Raw genomic sequence first — 18,890 nt, 5'->3', positions numbered from 1 at the left:
TCAAAACCAAAGTCCAATCATCCCAATTGAAGAGTCCAGGAGAGCCAAGACCAAAAATGCACCCCAGGTTCGGTCAAATGTCGAAGTTTTGCTCATTGTTTTCTTCGATTATCGTAGCGTAGTGCATCAGGAGTTCTTGCCACATGGTCGTACGATCGAAAAGGAGTATCATCTTGAAGTTATACATCGCTTTCGAGAAGCAATACGAAAAAATTTTCTGGTATTGTGGAAAAACATCTGCACCTGCCTACTCATCATTGCTCATTCATAATGTTTTGGTGGAAAACAACACCGTTATCATGTCCCAGCCACCAAGTTAACCAGATTTGGCTCCCTGCGACTTTTTTCTGTTCTTGAGATTGAAAACAACGTTTTGCGATGATTGAGGAGATGAAAACCGGTTCGCTGATAAATAGACATATCAAAAAGTGCTTATCAGAACGGCTTCGGGAATTGGAAAAAACGCTGGCACAATTGTATTCTATCTGAAGGGGAATACTTCAAAGAAGATAAAACTGATGGATGAATAAATATATTCTGAGGGAAATGAAGTTCACCTCAATTTTTGAACAGATCTGCTAGTAAACTGATAAATTTTTTTTTATTTTTTTATATTATTGATTTCATAGTTAATGCGATAATACTTAAGTTCGAGTTGTGAACGGTATTTAGCTACTCTTCTTTGGAATTGTCATTTGTTTTGAATCATTACGGGCTGCAAATCGCGGTATTTGATCTCAGACAAAAGTGCAAGGACAGTAGTATTACTCGAAGATGAATTCAGATGTTGGAAGTTTGGCTTATAACACACATCGGTTTCACGGATGACTGACAGATATAGTATAATAAGAGAACACTGGAGAAGACCTGGTTAAGGCAGAAGTAGTTTAACCACTGTGGTTCAGGACCGTTATGTAGAACTTTCTGACGAAGTCAGAGCAAGCACCTGGAATCCAAATTTTAACACATTCCAATGACCAAAGCACCGTAGAGCGCAGGAATGGCTTAATCAAGACTGAGAAATAGTCCTTTGATCAAGTGAGTTTTTGTGGATTCAGACAGATGGCTACAAATGAATAAACAATCTAATCCCACACAACATCAGATATTCAAGGAATATTCCCTCTATGTCATAAAACGAGATTTACAGTGTTGCGATCTTCATTCGAATTTGTAGGCCGTCGCGGTTTGGAACTGAATACTAACGTTTCGCCAGCACGAGTAGCTGGCTTCTTCGGAGGTTTATTCATGTTAACGGTGAACCATCAAGTTGAATAAACCTCTGAAGAAGCCAGCCACTCATGCTGGCGATACGTTAGAATACAGTTCCAAACCACGACGGCCTTCAAACTCGAATGAAGATCGCAACACTGAACGAAAGGAGTGCTCGAGTTGTACTCACAGCAGACACCACGTTATTGGAGCACTCTGTCTGTTACCTAATCAACTTTGATAACGTCTAACGCACTTGCAGACAAAACATCTGGCTTGAAAGCCTACAGAGCACGGTCAACAACCTCGGAATCAGCTTCAACACGGTTATCTTCAGCCGTGAAATTTACACTCTTTGAGATTTCGGATTTTTTGAGGCTTCCGGATGTAAATATCATTTTGCTTCAACTGATTTTACTTTAAAATAGACAGAAATGTGAAAATTGACAGAATGTCAACTGAAGGAAACCAGACAGATTGTTGAACGCGTTTAAGGTTTTCTGAATTTCATGATTTTAAAAAATAGCCCGTTGAATTTTCTTATACTTTGTACAATCATTCGACGAATGGTAAGGAAAAACATTCAACAAATTTCACAATCACTCTTGATGAATCATGATTATGGAGAATTACTGGAAATCTGTTTAATCTGTTTTTCCGTTAATCAGCTGTCGCCCCCATACGGACGACAACTCTCAGAAGTTGAGAAAGTTATGCGATCTAAGGACTAACGAGGTCTTACCTTTTAACGTGTGATTAATAACACGGTTGCAGAATCATTACAGCTTCAACCAGATGAATTCTCTCGGTAAAAATATCTGGTCGAGGCGGAAATCGAACCCACGGTCTTCCAATCGTGAGTCGGGCGCACTACCACCGCGGCCAATTCTAAATGAAACTAGGATCTATAGGAATATGTGAATTCTTTTTTTTACAGCAATACTTCTTATAATAAAACACATGAATTTTCAGAATTGATAATTAGATGAAAGATGAATACAGTTTTCGATTGTATGAATCAAACCTCCTTTCAGGAAGGTCAGAAGAGTTAGGTAGGATAGCATCAAAATAAAAGAGAAATGATTTCCATAGACGGTGATACAGTTTATGTCAGAAAATATAGAGAGTCCACCAATCATAATTGGCTGATTCAATTATTATTGAATTTGTGGAACCATGAACTTTTTATGAAGATTATTTCCAGATAAGTGTATTCAATAGAGAAAGTTTGTGGATAAGGTTATTTGAAAAGAAAGAATTGCAATCGAATCATTAAATCGGCAATAGTTTGAGTAATGGGAAACCTATTAGTAAGAGTAAGAGATGCATCAATGAGGTAACAGTTTGCCAATTGTGGATTTAAATTTCAAATGAAACTATGTTGACAATAATTATTATTATTCACTTTTTCAGTCACTATTCATTTTTCATCCATACATTTCAAGATCAAGTTATTGTCACTCTCTTGACAATTTCTCAACTTCTCGGTGTAGGTGCATCGACCTATATCTATTTAAAATACATCCCAGCAGATACATCAAAGATACCCACATCCTCACCACTCGCAACAGAGTCGTCATCACCCTTTTGGTGCAGTTAATTGATGAGGATTATTTCACCAACAACACTTCAGGAGACCAGCATCCTGAATGAATTGCTCTACACCAGCTTATCACCACTCAGAGTTTCTGGACTTTGTTCTGAAGATGAGATTGGAGAACCCTGATACTGTGTTTCATATTCTTCTGTATATTCCTTCTTCTTCTGTAGACTCTATATACTAGAATTTTCTATTGGCCTGGAGTGCTCAATAGAGTTCCATAAGATATGTGATGAAATTGAATGTGGATTTCAAAATTTTCTCAAAGCTACGTTTTAGTTGGCAAGTAGTGTAAGTCTTTCGGAAAAGAGAGTCACGTGAAAGTAATTTTTGTCAGAAGAATATCCCCTTCTCAAACGGGGATTTCTTGATTTTTGTGTATCAAATGTAAGGTGGTGCTGTCAATTAATATCAGTTTGATACCATATAATGGAATTGTGAGATTTTCACCAAAATGAAATACGTGTTTCACTATACCATAGCTTCATCAGGCGTATATGAAACCGTCTGATGAAGCTATTGTATAGTGTATAAATACACTATATGCGGTTTTGTGAAATGTTTAGTGAAAATTTTAATGTCTCCCCCACCCTTTTATTTTTTGAACGGGTCAACTCAAAAATTTTAAATTTGGGATAATAAAATAATGCAGGAATACTTTATTTTGAAGAGAAATTGACAGATGAAACTTCCAAGATGGCGACTGTGCATCATCTGGGAAAAAAATTAATGGAAAGGGGGATCTTGTAACACATCTTTATGAAGATCCCGAAAAATGCTCCACAATCCTAGAATATAATGTCAATATCTTCAACTACTACAAAATGGCGAAACTTTTAATAATTGCCTGAATACATCGACATTTAACTACATAATATGAGATAATAAGCTTGAGGTCAGTTCAGGAGATGCTCGAAATGGTTGCCTTGAACTTATTGACATATGAACAGCCCATCCGATATTTCACGCTGAACATTTTTGAACGCAGTAACGTCAATATCTCTACAAATATTTATTATTCTCTGCCGTATATCCAATATTGAAGCAGATTCAGTTTCGTACACCTTTTGCTTAAAATAGCCCCACAAAAAAAGTCCAAGGTGTCAAATCTGTCGAGCAGGCTGGTCATTCTGTAGGACCTCGACGGCCAATCCAACGGCCGGGAAAAGTATCCTAATAGTTTCTTACTTGTCTGGAGTAATGTGGTGGTGCTTCATCTTGTTAGAATACAGTATTTATATCGAATTCATTAGGATTCACTTCGACGATTTCAGTGATGAGAGGATCAAAAGTAGTTTCCAGCATTTTCGAATACAGTTCCCTGTTGAACTTTGATCAATAAATAGAGGTCCTACATCATGGTTTCCCAATAATCCAGCCCGAACGTTGATTTTTTCCGGATATTGGTTATGTGTTTCTCGGAAAACGTCACTAAAACAAATATTGTAGAGATAGGTAGGATGCCTTGCAATGGTTTCCAACATGATATCGCAGCATTGTGTTCTTCGATCAAGGTCATCTTCAGTTGATTGATGTATCATTTTGATGTTGTATAAATGATACCTTTTTCTCTTCAGAAGTCTCCACACAGTAGAAGGAGAAACCTCACAAACATTCGCGACGGAATAAGTAGACTGTTCAGGATTTACTACCCTCTCACCAATTATTTGCACTTGCTGTTCTTCCGGAATGGACGGATGACCTGCGGGCTTTTCGTCATGTACACTACCGTTAGTTGTGAATTTGGATACAAGTTCCCTCAAATATTTTCCACAGATAGGACGATTCGGAAAACGTTCATTGAAAATCATTTCGGTCTCGTGAAAGATACGTGTCGCACCGAAAATAAAAATCGCTTAAATTTTTTCTTCCAATGGACAAGAATTGACCATTTTAGAGATTGTTGACGTGGTACCTTTCTACTAGTGAAACCGAAAACTCAATGAGAATATTCTAATTGAACAATGATGTTCATTGTCGCACCGGCAATTTTTGACGTTTTCATGAACAAAAAATAACTTAACAAACCTTATCGGGCTGTTGGAATTGCCATAAGGCAGATAAAAAGGAATATTTTCAGAAATGTTGATATCAAAGTGTTTGTCTTCAGGAAATTATTAAATGTTCCGCCATATTATAATAGGTGAAGATATCGACTTTATATTCCAGTGTTGTGAAGTATTCGTCTGGAGATTCAAAATGATGTGTCAGAAGACCCCCCCTTTCCATTCATTTTTTTTCCAGATGGTGTCCAGTCGCCATCTTGGAAGTTTCATCTGTCAATTTCACTTCAAAATAAAGTATCCATGCATTAACTTCATTATCCCAAATTTTAATTTTTTGAGTTGACCCGTTCATTATAGAAATGCACTGTATGATCGCACACTAAACAGTGAGCGTCCTCTCTCGTCTGTCTGACGAGAGAGGAGGAGCCTGGCTTCCGCTGACGTATGCGTTACCTGACACGTTACAGACTAGCGCTGTAACGTGTCAGGTAACGAAGCGGTTTACCCTCTCTCAAGAAGTTATCACTTCAAAACAATGTTGGACTTGAGTGCAAGTGGTCTGAGTCTACGTTATGTTTTTTTATTCGATTCAATTCAAAGTTTCATCTGTCAATTTTACTTCAAAATAAAGTATTCATGCATTAATTTCATTATCTCAAATTTAAATTTTTTGAGTTGACCCGTTCAAAAAATTATAGGAGGGGGGGCATTAAAGAAATGCACTGTATATGATATCCATAGACAACAACACCTCATATTGAACAATAAAAAATATTCCATAAACTGAGGCATCCTTGTTTATGAAGAGGATATTTTCCTCATGAAAATCACTTTCAGGTGACTCTCTTTTCCGACACATTTTCACTCCTTTCTAACTAGAATGTAGCTTCGAGAGAATATTGAAATTCATTCAAAATACAAACTTATTCACATATTGTCGCAAACAGGAATTTAATAACTTTTCTCCATCGACATAACGGTTCAAAGAGAAGAACGAAATGAAGTTATTTGCCGATTCGATATAGAATACAAATGTAACAATACAATATACTTAAAGTGCCTCTAGTCGACGAGAGCGACTCTGAAGGGGTTGATTGCCTCTCATCCCCAGACATGAGTTTTATTTACTTTACTTACATAATACACCATTTGGAAACTGGTTTTTCGTACTTAAAATTTCAATTAATTCATGTAACAATGTTTTTTGTTGAGAATTATTTGTCACCTGTTAATTTGATAATTTCTTCATACTGGTTTCTCAATAATCATTCTGAAAAATTTACATTATTTCTACAATGAATGTGACGTTTTCTCTTGACTCGTGTTCATACTTTCAAACAAGTGTATTTTTATTTCAAATGGAATAATTGAATAACTTCAAATATAGGATGAAACAGCAATGAAGAGAATGATATTTGAAAAAATGTGAATATAGCAAAATTCCTTCGGTAATACCAGGTTGTGACAAATTTGTTTCACAATATGCAAATTATTTTTTCATTTCAGTTAGAAGTAGAAAAACCTGAAATATATTCTGGCTGGGCCAAATTTTGTCTTGGTCTAGATGTTTGTCATTCGAAAAATTTTAGATTTGTGCGCAGAATCAATCCAACTGGGGATGAAATTTCTTCAATGCATCACATTATAAACGCCCTCTTTCAAAACTCACATCTTTGAAAATACCTCTTACTTTTGATGTACTCTTTGGAACCTTTGGTGTAGTAATGAATATTACTGGAGTTTTTTTCCAATTCCAAATCATTATTTTTAACACCTCGACACGTGTTTCGATCACCAAGTGATCATCTTCAAGAGGAAGATAAGACTGGAAACTTCGCGAAACTAAAGCTATTCATGCTATACATATATATCATACAGATAAACCATACAGGTGTAAACCACCCTTACAGGTACTCCACCCTAAATTAATTTCACAATTAATTTACAATATGTCCTTATGTAATGTTCAAATGTTATAGCTATATATAAAACAATTTTCAGCTATATAAAAATTAATTTCACAATATTGCCGAAATATATTTACAATGTGTCCTTATGTAGTAATCAGTAAACCCAACAATATTATTTTAACAAGCTATATAGTACACTATTTGGTATTGGTCCGTCATCGTTATTCATAATATTATTATGTTTACCTATTTCTACACTCTCATAGGCATCTAGTTGCCTGTTGTTGTTAACTTGTCTAACTAATCCTAATGAACTGAAGTCTATGGAATGGTTTTGTTGCAAAATATGATGGGCGGCTGCTGATTTTTCAGGTCTTCCATATTTTAAATATGCTATGTGTTCGTTATATCTCACTTTAATAGATATTTTTGTCTGTCCATAATATTTTGCATCGCAGTCCTTTCGTAAATTCCAGACTTTTCCGAATTCTCGACTTTGTCTTTTGGACTTCTCAAAAGGCTCTGTAGCGTATGACTTGTTTTAAAAACCACCTTCATACCTAGTTCTTTACAAATCTTTTCAAAGTTATTCGTATATTGGTGGTATGGAACTGAGATGTATTTATCTCGGTTTTTGTCCTTTCTGAAAGTCGAGATTTCGTTCATTCTTAACGTAAACTCCTTCTTCCTTATTATGTCATCTACGATACCCCTCGAGAAACCGTTAGTGGCTGCTATTTCCTTTTTTGTACGTTTTTCTTTTGTGAACCTAACATGTGTTAAAGGGAAAGTCAAAAGACGATGCCCAAAAAAATTCAACACAGCACGTTTGTGCTATCCGCAGTGATGTGAACTGTCAGGAATATACCTGTACGTGCTTGTTTCTTTTCTTCCTGTTGTTCATAAAAGCAACCTTCTACCTGGAACCGATTTCGTTTCATACACAAATTAGTAAGAGAAACGAATTTATCGATTTCGTTATTATTGAAATTATTTTTCCCTAGTAATTCCCTGAGGTATTGCAAGGTCTGTGGAATTGGGACGCTAGGAAATAAGGAACTAACATCAAAAGAAACCAAAATCTCACCTTCTTGCAGAACCATGTTTTTTGTTTGTTGTATGAACTCTAACGAGTTTTTCATACTAAAACCTGGTTCCGCAATAGACAAGGTTTCAAATTCCTTAGTTAGCCACTTTGCTATTTGGTAGGTAGGAGCTCCAATAGCTGACACGATGGGGCGCATTGATTTTCTTGGTTTGTGGATTTTTGGGAGGCAATATAGTTTCGATACCGTTGGGTTGGAAACCTGTAACTTACGTTTCAGTTGAGGGGTAAGTATGTTGTCGCATTTCTTGAGGACGTCTTTCACTTCGGCAATCATCTTTGGTAAAGGGTTCCCGGACAATTTCGCATACGGTCCGTTAGTAATGAGAGTATTGACCCTTTCGTAGTAGTCCGATTTATACAGAATTACTACTTTGTTACCTTTGTCGGCTTTTAAATTAAAAACGTCCTTTTCTTCCAATCGTTTGATAAGTTTCTTTTGGTTTTTATCGTTGTTTATTGAATGCTTTCGTTTATCTATTATCATGTTGTTGGAGATTTGGAGTCAGGAAACAGAAAATTGAATGTAAGGACTGCGATGCAAAATATTACGGACAGACAAAAAGATCTATTGAAGTGAGATAAAAGCAACACTTTGCACATTTAAAATATGGAAGACCTGAAAAATTAGCAGCCGCCCATCACATTTTGCAACAAAACCATTCCATAGACTTTAGTTCATTGAGATTAGTTAGACAAGTTAACAACAACAGGCAACTAGATGCCTATGAGAGTGTAGAAATAAGTAAACATAATAATATTATGAATAACGATGACGGACCGATACCAAATAGCATACTATATAGCTTGTTGAAATAATATTGTTGGGTTTACTGATTACTACATGAGGACACATTGTAAATATATGTAGGCAATATTGTGAAATTAATTTTTATGTAGCTGAAAATTATTTTATATATAGCTATAACTTTTTGAACATTACATAAGGACATATTGTAAAATAATAGATGAGTCTAATTGTAAAATTAATTTAGGGTGGTATACCTGTATGATATATCTGTATAGCATGAATAGCTTCAGTTTCGCGAAGTTTCCAGTTTTATCTTCCTCTTGAAGATGATCACTTGGTGATCGAATCACGTGTCGAGGTGTTATAAATTACAATTTGGTTTTGGGAAAAAACTCCAGTAAATACCTCTTACTTTGATTTTCCAAATATTACCTTATCATTTTTGTCACAGATTGAGAAAATATTTACAATTCTGAGTCCATTGACATATCAAACCATATTTGTATATCTCCGGAGGAGTTCAAAAATTTCAAAAAATAATGAATAATGACTGATTCGTAATTAACTCGTCCATCACAAAATAAACATAACATTCTCTCAATCCGACTCGTTTTTGAAAGAAGAAAATAAAAAATTACTGCAACAAATTATTGAAACGTTTGAAATGCACACCTCCTGCAGAAACTCAAGCTTTGGAACGGCGCGGCGTAGCAACTTCATTTTTGTGAGAGCTGTTTTCATTTCGAGGGTTATTTTATTACAATTGTAAGTGTTCTGAACCATTAACTGGTTTCTATCTGAAATCTTTCCTTTCCCACTATATTCGATGAAACTCATAATAAATAGATACTTGATTCATGTATGAGATCAAAACTTCCTATGGTTGATAATCATTGCTTATTATGAAAATTCTTGCTGTGATGAATAATATCATGGAAGTTTTCAAGAGGTGATCCTTCTTCACTCACCCTTCATACAAAATACAAGATTTACGCCAATGTATGAAGTACTGCGACTCTTCACTAGGTACGAGTCAACTTAAATCAATAATTCATTCAGGTACACACAGCTGGATTTGCTGCTTGAAGCTCCACAATGTTTTCAGATTTTGGTAGCTCATGACATTATCACATCGACTTTTTGAAGAGTTTCCAGAAGGTGACCCTTCTTCGCTTACCCTCCATACAAGATACAAGATTTACGGAAATGTGTGAAGTGTTGCTTGACTCTTCACTATATATGAATCAACTTAAATCTATCATTTATTCAGGTACACACACTTCGACTCGCTGCTTAAAACTCCAGTGTGTTTTGAGATTTATGGTAACACATGACATATACACATTTATTTTTTGAAGAGTTTCCAAGAGGTAACCCTTTCCCACTTACAAAATACAAGATTTACGTCAATGTATGAAGTACTGCTTGACTCTTCCCTATGTACGAGTCAACTTAAATCTATGATTCATTCAGGTACACACAGCCGGATTCGTTGCTTGAAGCTCCACTATGTTTTCAGATTTTGGTAACCCATGACATATACACATTGATATTTTGAAGAGTTTCCAAGGGGTGATTCTCTAAAAACTTTCTATTTCGAATTAGATTTTTTTGTTTCTCTGGTTCCGAATAGATTATGAAAATTTGCCTGGCCTAATCATATTTCAAATAAGAGTATAGGTTTTCACAGCCGTAGTCACAATTGAAGAGAACAAACTCCCCAGATATAAGTGCTTCTATCTCTTTCTTAATCGTGAGAACTCATCGCAGAACTGTTCATGAATGAGCTCAAGAATTGAATGAAGGTGGTTGACAATGTTTCGTGGTGTATTTCATCAGTTCGGACTTCCATTGTCTGATATAATATAAATTGATTTGAAATCCCAGAAAAAAATTAAATAATTAACCGAAAATAACAATTATATTAAGCAAAAAACTGAAATTACAAAGAAATAACATAAAAGCAATAGCCAAAAGAAATTGATATAATTATAAAATATGAAAATAAAAAATATTATTAACAAAAAATTAAAAATAATAGATTTCAAACCCAAGTTACGTCATGACGTTTCGATTGTAAGATAACTAGACGTATTCCTCCGAGATCTGACTATTTATAGGTCATTCGAGTGCTTTCACCTATCCCCTCTTTCCGCTTCATTGGTTTTAGCAAGAGATGACCGTTTGGCGGGAGTTGGTCTTTGAATTTTCTCCTAAATCAGTGTTCCTCTATGTGGATGATTTCAACTTGAGCCCACTTGGTGTTATCTGGATGAATCCAAATATGCTCTGCTATTCCGGATTTGCTGGTTTCTCCTCCCTGTGTGTGTTTCTTGTGCTCAGCAATGCGAACTTTCAATGGCCTCTTAGTTTCACCGATGTATGATTGCATTTACCGGATACACTGCGAGTGCGAAAAATCATACATCGGTGAAACTAAGAGGCCATTGAAAGTTCGCATTGCAGAGCACAAGAAACACACACAGCGAGGAGAAACCAGCAAATCCAGAATAGCAGAGCATGTTTGGACCCATCAACTTAACATCAAGTGGGCTCAAGCTGAAATCATTCACAGAGAGGAACACTGGATTCGGAGAAAATTTAAAGAAGCCACGTATATGTTGCCCAACAACGCATTTGGTCAGGCTAGCGTAGAGATGCGTAACATATGGAAACCTCTACACGGTTGAAATAAAAATCTCAAAGTGAAGAACATTATCTCGATTTAAAGAAATGTTGCTCTCCTATATTCATGAAGAAATATTTTTTTAAACTGAGAAACATATTCTCTCAAGTTGAATTTGAATCATTATTTCAAATGGACTGAATAAACGCTTCTTTCAAGTAAAAAAAAATATTCCACCAAGATTGTGCATACATTTCGATAGAAATAATCACATTAGCTCAAGAGAGGTAAGTATGCATTCTTTAGTCTGAGCAAAATTTAGTCTCGAAGCAAAACTGTTTCGGGTTTTGAAAGAATGATCTGTTTACTTGGAACATCATTTAAATGTCTCCGTATGAGAAATTTTCGTTTGAAGAGAAGCATTTTTCATTGAAACGCTTCTATATGTATAAATCAAATAAACTCATTTACTTCATCAAAGATGAACTTATGCTTCTGTTTATAAACTGTTCCTCTCATTTGGATGTATTTACTTACTTGAATCTAAAGTATCTCATCTGTAATATGAACAGCTATAAAAGGCTATGAAAGTTAAGGAAAGAAACTAAATAATACATTACATATTATGATTGGTTTATTTGAAGCAATTGCAAATTATAAATATTATCTTGAAAAAATATATAATAAAAAACAAAACGTAATAGAGAACTAAATTTTCTCTGCTAATCTTTGCTTAAATATCATATTCCAACCGCAAACTTTTGAGAGATCATACAATTATACAAATAACAGAAATAAATATTCAATAAGAAAACATATATAAAAAAGGGCATATTCTTGACAAATTACAAATTAACAAATAAAATAAAATTGAAGCCTATAAACAACATCACAACTCAGACAAGAAAATGAATTAATTTATTAGTAATTTTACACAAATGAAGTTTTTAAAACTAGATGCCATTCTGGTAAATAACATTAAAAAATCACTATCGTCGATCAAGTTCTGCATTCTGCTTTTGTTTGTCTACAATTGCCGGAACATCACTTGTATTCAGAAACGAAAGAAGAAATCAGCACATCATACTTAGCCACTATTTCGAATATATAGAAAGGTGAAAATATGAAAACAGTAGACACTTAATCAGAAAAAAAATTATTTTCAATAAAACACTGTTTGAGTGGGTTTATTTCGTTAACCAGACCAATTATTGTTGTTCGCCTGCGACTGATAACCCTAAAAATTTCAAACTTGTCTGAGGTCTTACTATTTTACAAACGATTCCTAGCAAGTTGAAAGGTGCTTAAACATTATTTGATCAGAAATAAATAATCAATTCAAAAGACGTACCTCAAATCCCTTTGAAGTGGACAGAAGTCTATACAGAAAAATTGCCTTTCAAAATAATTGTTAGAGGATCAATGAAAAATATAAAATGTTTCAATGAAAAAATGTAACTCATGCTCATACAAACATACTTAAAGGAATATGATCCACTATTTAAATAACAGCATTCACTGTTCACGTTTTTAGAATTTCATATTTCATCTCATAGTTAGTTTGGTAATATTTCTACCTATTTCTTACATCCCTAAAGGAAATCTATCAAATAATTTCAAGCTGAGTAGGGTATATTCAATTTGTTCCCAATGAATAACATAAAAACATTTCTGAAGTGATTACGGAAAGCAAAGACGTTTCAGAATTCAACAAATATTTACATGTTGAAATCAGAAAGCTGCTGTCACATATAGAAGCTTTTTATACCTACTGGTGCCTATTTTGGTATTTTTTGTATTATAATTTATTGTCGAAACTATAAGTACCTCTATCTTTTAATAAAAAATGAATACGGTCTAAAAGAAAATCAAATTTCATTTAGAGAAAATGCTCTTATTTGAAACAAGATAAAATGTATGTTCAAAACAAGAGATTGGCAAATTTGAATCAACCTGGAGGATTTTTCAGTTTAAATTAATATACACTTGCAGAGCTCGGCAAATGTAATAATGCATGTGTGAAAAATTACGGAGCATTGATATAATTTTCGCAAAATGAGGGCAAAATTAAGAGTTGCCGTCAAAGTTTACCACTTTCTCTTCGGTACTACGTATACAACGCGGTACTTACTAATATAGCGGAGTTTTATCCAATTATAATATTTACCCATGAAAATATCTCTCCACTGTGCAAGTCCCCAGTCTTGTAAAATATGTTCCAATATGGTAGATACAAAATAATCGGAAAGAAATTGCACTGCCTACAGACACATAAAACACTTCCTCCTCAAAATCGCAACACACCAACATCACTTTCAAATATACTGGCGCGAAAGCGATGCTTACATCTTGCTTAACTCTTGTTATAAATGAATTGAGTTATTTGAAGGGAAACAGTATCAAATCCAAACAAACACTATGTGTTTAGATCAAGTTGATATTGCTCTCCATTTGACACAGTTTATTTTTCCCTTCAAATAGGTGGTGGATTTTGAGATGGTATTATCTTTTCTTGATTCAAAATAGTTCATTTTCGCAATGATATAATCAAATGAATGATGTTGTTGAAAGGCCAAAAAATTTGATTCCTTTGTTGAAAAAAGTGTGACTTTCTGGTGGAAAATGGCGATGTTGGCATAAAGTAATAGTTTTTCCAATAGAGATAAAAATTTCAAAGCAACCTATGATCTTCTTTTAAAAAAATACTTTTTACTGTGTAATCAAGCGAAAATCTACCAACTCACGCCTAACGGTCATGTCCCGCTAAAACCAATGAAACGGAAAGAGAGAAGAGGGGATAGGTGAAAGCACTCGAATGACCTATAAATAGTCAGATCTCGGCAGAATACGTCCAGTTATCACCCGAAGACGATTGTGGATGCTAACAATCGAAACGTCGTGACGTAACTTGGTTTGAAATCTTTTATTTTTCATTTTTTTCAATAATATTTTTTATTAGTTTTTTAATTTTCAGCTTTTAATTATATTTCAATTTTTTTGGTTATTGCTTTTATGGTATTTCTTTGTAATTTCAGTTATTTGTTTAATAAAATTGTTATTTTCGGTTAATTTTTTATTTTTTTTCAGGGATTTCAAATCAATTTATGTTATATGAGACAATGGAAATCCGAACTGATGAAATAGTTCTTTTGAAGCTTCACTATGTGTTCATGCATAGGAGTGGATCATGTTACCGTGCCACTTTGATACCGGATATTCCATATTCCCTGCCCTCACCTGGGTAAAACCACATGGAGCCGGGCTACGTTCATGAGATTCCATTCAGAAAAGAGCCGTCCGCCTGATTGCAGACGCGAACATCACTTGCAACCTTGATAGTCTGAAACATCGAAGAAAGTTTGGTGATTTGTCTCTCTTCTATATATACTGTCACGGAAAGTGTTCAAGGGACTTGGCACCTTTGATTCCAGCAAGAACGGTACATATCGGAAATACGCGACGAACCATGGCTGCTCATCGTTTCGAGGTTCAACTCAGTACACCTCGAACTTCACTGTTTGAGAACTCTTTCATTTGGAGATCGGCGTTTATATAGAATAAACTTCCTGAGAATATTTTCCCAAATGAATTTGTTCTCCTGCGATTCAAATCCAATGTGAATCATTACTTTCGCACAGGCACCATTATAAGAGCGTCTTACGGATTTTTCTGTAGTGCTTGTGTTTTGCCCTTAAAAAAATAAATGTTACGTGTCATGTCATGCTGTTTGTTCATACGTTGTGGTGTTAGTAGTATAAGTGTAGATATATATATATATATATATATATATATATATATATATATATATATATATATATATATATCTACACTATATATATATATATACATATACATATACATATACATATATATATATACATATACATATATATATATATATATATATATATATATATATATATATATATATATGTATATATATATATATATATATGTATATATATATATATATATATATATATATATATATATATATATATATATATATATATATATATATACGTATTATAAGTATTTCGTAAAATGAGAAGTGAATACATTAATGGATTTCATATGTTTGTATCTTTATGGCTTGTAGAAATAAATGAAATGAATAAATAGATAATATCAGTTCAGATAAATTTTGTGTGAGAAAAAGTCACCCACTCTCTTTCGTCCTCACTTTTTCAAACAGTGAATAGTATGAATGTACCTTTTCAGCTACAGAAATAATAGTTTTTATATTCTCACTACCAACCCTGCATTCGAAAACTGTTTGTCTCCGAATTATATTGAGACTCGCAGGGTTTGAACACGGCCCACTGACAATTACTAGCTTGTAACTTTTTCTTTGTATTTCGCTCCAGGTTTCCATACCATTGTTGAGAACACTGAAATAAGACAATCTCTTCCTTGTGTAAGAGCAGGATTGAAGTAATTGTATGTGAAACACAAACAGAATCTCGTTTATCGTAAATTGCAGATCTGCTCCAAGGCGGGTAAATAATTTAACAAAGAAGATAATTACTCCATAGGTTGAAACTGAACGTTGATTCGTTGTTCCAAAACGCCTCGTTCTGCTGTAATTATTCCTTGTTATTATATTCGAAGAGAGTCTAGGTGCCACTTAATTAATATCCGTGTCTGGAAAATAATTGAAATTTCGCTGTAAACGAATGACAAGTGTTTTCTGAAGATTTCGTTTCGTGTTCCCGGAAAACGATGTAATAAAACGTTTCAGAAAAGACGTATGAGTAGACGATTTTAAAACGACAATGGAGGAAACGGTCATCGGATATTATATGAGACGATTTCTCTGAAAATAAATCGAGCATTCATGACCCGCAAATTGTTCAAGAGCGCAGCTCGAGTATAAACTTTCAGAAACATTATTGGTATATTTTTGGAGAGGAAATTTAGTTTGTGTGTTCCAGTGAAACTAGGCAACATTTTTTTAGTAGAAAAGGATGGTGACTACATGTACAAACAAAATTTCGTATTCATCATCTTCCGTTGATTTTGATGTTTCCCAATCTTTCTTTCACTTGCAATTCATGTATAGGAAAGTATTTTCACCAAAGATGGCTCTACAATCAAAAATCTAACAGCTTATTTCATTTATTTTTTCAAGGTTTCTTGTGTTCTCAATTGTGAATTTATAAGAGTAATTTTTTTTATTCCGTTGATTTTTCAATTAACTGCACATCCAAAATACAACCTCATAAGTTTAAATTTTGCATACATATTCAGTTTGGATGACAAGCACGGGTAGCTGAATGATGTAATTCCACAACTAATATGGCGGACCGCACAAGATGGTGGACCAATTTTTTCCAGCACTTTCGTGACACGGATATCGAATGGAATAAATTTCTTGAAGAAATACTAAAAATCTAATGATGTCAATATGGCGGTCCCCTGAAGATAAAAAGCTTTTGGACACTCTTTATGCTCCCATATGATACGGACATCAATGAAAGGGTCCAAACGAGATAAGAAACATCAATTTTGAAGAGTTTTCATCTGAAAAAAGTTAGGGAGAGTTTGGTGCTGTTTAGAGGATGATGCAACAATGACACATCGAATGACTAAGGAACATATACAATTACCCACATAGCAATAGATATTCCAGGTATATTTCATGAATATACATTTAAGGATATTGTATTATGCTATGAATATGCCATGGATATATATATATATATATATATATATATATATATATATATATATATATATATATATATATATATATATATATATATCTTCTGGAGAATATTCCCTGGAAGTGCTCCTGGCGAACCTTTGATATATTTTAAAAATATTCCTTGGGAATATTCTTGGAATATCTTATAATATTCTTAGAATATCTAAGGTATATTCTATTAAGAATATTCCAGGAATAGAACCCGAGGAATATTCATAAAATATTCAGGATATTCTTAGTTTATTTTAGGAATATACAATAGAGAAACACCATAGAATATTCTTTAAATATATTTTATGAATATTCTTGGAATATTTGGAATATTCCAAGAATGTGACGAGTAACCGCTATTAGGCATGTATATATTGCATTTTGATACAAGATTCACACAAGTAATAAAACACATAATATTGATAAACAAATATATTTTAAAAACAATATACACTCAAATATTTGACGTTTCAACCAATATTAAAAATAAAAAATCTAATTCAAAATATCTATTCACTGAATAAAATATTCCTGAATACTGTCATATTACAAATATTAGAAATGTATTCAAATTAGGATGTTCCTACTCTCAAACAAATGTATACTAAAAAATATGCTAAAATAATAACTCTGTGAATTCATCAGCACTAATTAAAAAATAATAAATATATCATTTCATTGAAAAAGAAAAAGTGTATTACATCAAGAAATAGGTTAGGTTAGGTTTCTCACTTAGAAAAATAAACCCACAAATGAAGTATTTAAAATGAGTGGTATGATGGGTTCTTCAATGAATTTCACTTACTTAAAGTTATTCAAACTTTGCTCACCAGAAAAGTTTTCCTTATATTTGTCCAACAATGCATCAGCCAGTGTTTCAATAGTAATACCTGGAACAAAATGTACATTAACGTTCATTATCACTATTTGAAAGTGGCACAATAAAACTGGAATAAAAATCAAATAGATATATTTCGCATAGGTTACTCATGAACATTTACAACATTTTATGACTTGGAGAACAACATGCATTGTCTTGTAAAAAAGTAATCATTACGTTTTCAGTTCCTTGGCGCACCTGCCTGTACCAGGTACCACTCTATTTCCTTTTGGGCAAATTGATACTATCTTGAAAACGAGTGATAAAAATTATGAAAACAAATGATACAAAAGACTGTGTCATTCACTTACTTTTCTCTATTGAAGATACACAACTGAAATCACTCTAGTTCAAACATGTACTTAGTCAAACCAACAAATCCCACACACCAACTCTCCTCGAACCTAAAATGAGGTATAGTAGGTTAATCACCATGACTTTACTATCGATACTATTGCATTTTACTCACTTTTCTTGAAGACTGAATAGATGCAACTCTCCTGTTTGAAGATCCAAAATCAAACTATTCGCTGTACTGCAAATTGGACAACCCCAAATTATAAATGGTACACTGAACGTGACAGAATTATACTTTGATAATAACACCAACACACCATACATTACACACGCGAACCTGCCACGTCAACCGCCATGTTGAATCAAATGTCGAATTTAACGCAAACGCAAATGTACCATGCATTAAGGGACAGGCGCTTTCACAGAGCTTATTCGACTGTGGCGCGCTACACTTCAATTGACCAATGAGAAACGTTTACTCCAATTATTCACTTTCCCATTTCTCTGTTTCCAGGATTTTTCGCTTTGTAATTAAATAATTTCAAATACAAAAAGACAAATAGGATGAGAATTAACCAATTTATTGATGCAATTGGTTCATTTATTGGCCCATTCAAATTTTTTTGTCGTTTCCAACAATTGCTGTTGGAGCAATTCATCCAGAATCTTTGCGTTGAGTTCAAAAACTGGTTAACACTATCAGGGTTATATACATTAGGTTATGCATTCGATTAAGATCTTCAAATATTTTTGTTTTTAATAATATTGAATTATTTGAATACGTTATTATAAGATAATTCAAAAT

At 33.7% G+C, this 18,890-nt stretch overlaps 1 long non-coding RNA gene across 1 annotated transcript; it reads right to left on the bottom strand.

The window, feature by feature from the left end:
- Window positions 1–17,520: 17,520 nt before the first annotated feature.
- LOC111503882 (uncharacterized) lies at window positions 17,521–18,468 on the bottom strand. Its single transcript, XR_002721927.2, has 3 exons — window positions 18,258–18,468; window positions 18,100–18,192; window positions 17,521–17,798 (listed from the first exon to the last, which is right to left on the bottom strand). It is a non-coding gene; the product is annotated as an uncharacterized lncRNA (long non-coding RNA).
- Window positions 18,469–18,890: the final 422 nt, after the last annotated feature.

Source organism: Leptinotarsa decemlineata, unplaced genomic scaffold (genome assembly GCF_025532065.1).
Source record: "Leptinotarsa decemlineata unplaced genomic scaffold, Ldec_3_MD MMD2_tig00026328_RagTag_RagTag, whole genome shotgun sequence".
NCBI classification, from domain to species: domain Eukaryota; kingdom Metazoa; phylum Arthropoda; class Insecta; order Coleoptera; family Chrysomelidae; genus Leptinotarsa; species Leptinotarsa decemlineata.
Note: the sequence above shows the minus strand (reverse complement) of the source record. Positions and strands in the feature narration are given on the sequence as shown.